Source organism: Schistocerca serialis, unplaced genomic scaffold, assembly GCF_023864345.2.
Source record: "Schistocerca serialis cubense isolate TAMUIC-IGC-003099 unplaced genomic scaffold, iqSchSeri2.2 HiC_scaffold_911, whole genome shotgun sequence".
Lineage (NCBI taxonomy): Eukaryota > Metazoa > Arthropoda > Insecta > Orthoptera > Acrididae > Schistocerca > Schistocerca serialis.
The window spans coordinates 1-5,000 of record NW_026048531.1 but is presented as its reverse complement, the minus strand read 5'-3'; the positions used below and the strand labels follow the sequence as shown (position 1 = coordinate 5,000).

General features: G+C 52.9%; 1 non-coding gene across 1 annotated transcript in view; it reads right to left on the bottom strand.

Annotated features, from left to right (window-relative positions):
- LOC126452735 (small subunit ribosomal RNA) overlaps nt 1-1,291 on the bottom strand; it is a 1,909-nt gene extending 618 nt beyond the window's left edge. The window contains exon 1 of the ribosomal RNA XR_007584717.1: nt 1-1,291. This exon is cut by the window's left edge and continues 618 nt beyond it. This is a non-coding gene — a ribosomal RNA (small subunit ribosomal RNA).
- Nucleotides 1,292-5,000: the final 3,709 nt, after the last annotated feature.

Below are 5,000 nucleotides of genomic sequence, written 5' to 3'. Positions count from 1 at the left end.
TGAGTCAAATTAAGCCGCAGGCTCCACTCCTGGTGGTGCCCTTCCGTCAATTCCTTTAAGTTTCAGCTTTGCAACCATACTTCCCCCGGAACCCAAAAGCTTTGGTTTCCCGGAGGCTGCCCGCCGAGTCATCGGAGGAACTGCGGCGGATCGCTGGCTGGCATCGTTTATGGTTAGAACTAGGGCGGTATCTGATCGCCTTCGAACCTCTAACTTTCGTTCTTGATTAATGAAAACATACTTGGCAAATGCTTTCGCTTCTGTTCGTCTTGCGACGATCCAAGAATTTCACCTCTAACGTCGCAATACGAATGCCCCCGCCTGTCCCTATTAATCATTACCTCGGGTTCCGAAAACCAACAAAATAGAACCGAGGTCCTATTCCATTATTCCATGCACACAGTATTCAGGCGGGCTTGCCTGCTTTAAGCACTCTAATTTGTTCAAAGTAAACGTGCCGGCCCACCGAGACACTCAATAAAGAGCACCCTGGTAGGATTTCAACGGGGTCCGCCTCGGGACGCACGAGCACGCACGAGGCGGTCGCACGCCTTCGGCTCGCCCCACCGGCAGGACGTCCCACGATACATGCCAGTTAAACACCGACGGGCGGTGAACCAACAGCGTGGGACACAAATCCAACTACGAGCTTTTTAACCGCAACAACTTTAATATACGCTATTGGAGCTGGAATTACCGCGGCTGCTGGCACCAGACTTGCCCTCCAATAGATACTCGTTAAAGGATTTAAAGTGTACTCATTCCGATTACGGGGCCTCGGATGAGTCCCGTATCGTTATTTTTCGTCACTACCTCCCCGTGCCGGGAGTGGGTAATTTGCGCGCCTGCTGCCTTCCTTGGATGTGGTAGCCGTTTCTCAGGCTCCCTCTCCGGAATCGAACCCTGATTCCCCGTTACCCGTTACAACCATGGTAGGCGCAGAACCTACCATCGACAGTTGATAAGGCAGACATTTGAAAGATGCGTCGCCGGTACGAGGACCGTGCGATCAGCCCTAAGTTATTCAGAGTCACCAAGGCAAACGGACCGGACGAGCCGACCGATTGGTTTTGATCTAATAAAAGCGTCCCTTCCATCTCTGGTCGGGACTCTGTTTGCATGTATTAGCTCTAGAATTACCACAGTTATCCAAGTAACGTGGGTACGATCTAAGGAACCATAACTGATTTAATGAGCCATTCGCGGTTTCACCTTAATGCGGCTTGTACTGAGACATGCATGGCTTAATCTTTGAGACAAGCATATGACTACTGGCAGGATCAACCAGGGAGCTGCGTCAACTAGAGCTGAGCAGCCGGCCGCCCGGGAGTGTGTCCCGGGGGCCCGCGCGAACACGCAAGCGTCCGCTCAATTATTCTGCAAACAGGAGGAGGCTGAGCTCCCCTGCACAACACACCTCGAAACCCTCTCAGGTCCCGGCGGCGCGCAGCGCCGTCCTAAGTACTTGGTCGGGTTCGAGAGAGGCGCAATCGCCCGGAGTTAGGCGAGTAGACGCTTTAGGTGCGACCACCCGTGCTCCCAACTGAGCTTGCCGCTGCCGACAGAGGCCCGGGAGCGTGCTGTCGTGGCATTGCCGGCGGGAGACAACACGCGCCACCTACGGTGACCGGCAGCTCCAACGCCAGCGCCACAGAAGGACAAAAGCCCTACTTGGGTGCCGAAGCGAACTCTCCCAGCACAGCGCACGCGCCAACACGTCCGCACAGCTGCGATACAAACCACCTGCGAGAACCGCTGGGGCGACCGAGCAGCAGACGGCGTCGCGGCGCCGAGCGCCGGGCGGCGGCGCATCCTCAGCGCACAAAGTCCTCAATCGGACCAGCACACTGCAGATGGCCACCGCGCTTCGCACCGGGCCCGCGAGGACCTACTTTGGCCGCAAGGCGCCGCGAGCAGGGGGCGCCGGCGCGCAGCTGCGCCGCCTGCCGCGTCCGTCGGCCGGCGCGCCTGCCACCGGCCGCCCCCACCAGCCGGCTGTAGCGCGTGCGCCCACGCACCGCGCTGCCAGCACGCCGGGCGGCCCCCCCTCACCGGCCGGGGACGGTCCCACCCAGCCACCGCCGCGTATCGCCTCACACCCAGATCCCCTTTCACGTTCGTGGGCATGGTGGGTCCCCTTTCACGTTCGTGGGCATGGTGGGTATCCTGAAACAACCGGTTAATAGCTCGACCGATCGTCGCCAACACTGATTCACCTCTAGCGAGAACAACCGCACCACAACGGGTTACCGGTTGTTCATTTGCGTAACGTCACCAGCAAACGTACACGTCCATCGCATTTGCAACGAGTATTGCATGCCTGTGTCAGGTGTCACAACACACTACGTCTGCCCACATAGACGCAACAACATGTGCACGCCTAGAGAACACGTGGAAGGTAGACCCCGTACGTATGCGGTGTCCATTGCGCGAACGACTGTCAGCCCGCCTCTGCAGCATGTCGCAGATGTGGAACGCGGTGCAACATGCTATCACGGTGTGTGAGAAGAGACGACTACGTCCGAATACACGCTCCACTACATCAACAGACTGCTCATGCTGATCGCCATCCAGGGCGTCCGTTCCTCCCACACGTCTGTATGGCGTACCACACTGCAATCCAGCTCTTATAGGGAGACGACACGTAGCTGCGTGCACAATATTTGGACTGTATGGTCCGCCGTTGCTAGGCGCTGTCGTCATACGGTCACATGGGCCACGATGTATCATTCAGTACATACGGAGCAATGTGCAGTACAGTTTGTGGGTTTTGCGTACATCGGCGGACAGGTGACAGGCCGTACCACAACGTAGGCTGAGTACGTCGGCATGCGAAGGGCATTGAACATGCAAACTTCTCACCGACCAGCTTGCGAAGGCAGGGGGGAAGGGGGGGGGGGCATGTACGTCCTGCTGCTATCCACACTACAGTGTATAGCAGGAGCATGTGGAAAGTCAGCAACACCTGCAAGGTGTTTAACATGACGCGATACACAGGGGACCGGGCAGTGCGAGTAGCGAACTATATTGCGAGGGTTGCGGTTAGGCAACACTACACTACTTTAACGGGTTGCATAACAATTACAGAGCAGGTTCAGCGACAACGTGCGTCAGGTTAAGGCGCAATATAGTTTAGGTTACGGCGCACTTTAGGTTAGGTTAAGGCACATTATAGGTTAGGTTAAGGCACAACATGGGTTACGTTAAGGCACAACATGGGTTACGTTAAGGCACAACATGGGTTAGGTTAAGGCACAACATGGGTTAGGTTAAGGCACAACATGGGTTAGGTTAAGGCACAACATGGGTTAGGTTAAGGCACAACATGGGTTAGGTTAAGGCACAACAGGGTTAGGTTAAGGCACAACATGGGTTAGGTTAAGGCACAACATGGGTTAGGTTAAGGCACAACATGGGTTAGGTTAAGGCACAACATGGGTTAGGTTAAGGCACAACATGGGTTAGGTTAAGGCACAACATGGGTTAGGTTAAGGCACAACATGGGTTAGGTTAAGGCACAACATGGGTTAGGTTAAGGCACAACATGGGTTAGGTTAAGGCACAACATGGGTTAGGTTAAGGCACAACATGGGTTAGGTTAAGCACAACATGGGTTAGGTTAAGGCACAACATGGGTTAGGTTAAGGCACAACATGGGTTAGGTTAAGGCACAACATGGGTTAGGTTAAGGCACAACATGGGTTAGGTTAAGGCACAACATGGGTTAGGTTAAGGCACAACATGGGTTAGGTTAAGGCACAACATGGGTTAGGTTAAGGCACAACATGGGTTAGGTTAAGGCACAACATGGGTTAGGTTAAGGCACAACATGGGTTAGGTTAAGGCACAACATGGGTTAGGTTAAGGCACAACATGGGTTAGGTTAAGGCACAACATGGGTTAGGTTAAGGCACAACATGGGTTAGGTTAAGGCACAACATGGGTTAGGTTAAGGCACAACATGGGTTAGGTTAAGGCACAACATGGGTTAGGTTAAGGCACAACATGGGTTAGGTTAAGGCACAACATGGGTTAGGTTAAGGCACACCATGGGTTAGGTTAAGGCACACCATGGGTTAGGTTAAGGCACACCATGGGTTAGGTTAAGGCACAACATGGGTTAGGTTAAGGCACAACATGGGTTAGGTTAAGGCACAACATGGGTTAGGTTAAGGCACAACATGGGTTAGGTTAAGGCACAACATGGGTTAGGTTAAGGCACAACGTAGGTTAGGTTAAGGCACAACGTGGGTTAGGTTAAGGCACAACGTGGGTTAGGTTAAGGCACAACGTGGGTTAGGTTAAGGCACAACGTGGGTTAGGTTAAGGCACAACATGGGTTAGGTTAAGGCACAACATGGGTTAGGTTAAGGCACAACATGGGTTAGGTTAAGGCACAACATGGGTTAGGTTAAGGCACAACATGGGTTAGGTTAAGGCACAACATGGGTTAGGTTAAGGCACAACATGGGTTAGGTTAAGGCACAACATGGGTTAGGTTAAGGCACAACATGGGTTAGGTTAAGGCACAACATGGGTTAGGTTAAGGCACAACGTAGGTTAGGTTAAGGCACAACGTGGGTTAGGGTTAAGGCACAACATGGGTTAGGTTAAGGCACAACATGGGTTAGGTTAAGGCACAACATGGGTTAGGTTAAGGCACAACATGGGTTAGGTTAAGGCACAACATGGGTTAGGTTAAGGCACAACATGGGTTAGGTTACGGCACAACATGGGGTTACGTTACGGCACAACATGGGTTACGTTACGGCACAACATGGGTTACGTTACGGCACAACATGGGTTACGTTACGGCACAACATGGGTTACGTTACGGCACAACATGGGTTACGTTACGGCACAACATGGGTTACGTTACGGCACAACATGGGTTACGTTACGGCACAAATTAGGTTAGGTTACGGCACAAATTAGGTTAGGTTAAGGCACAAATTAGGTTAGGTTAAGGCACAAATTAGGTTAGGTTAAGGCACAAATTA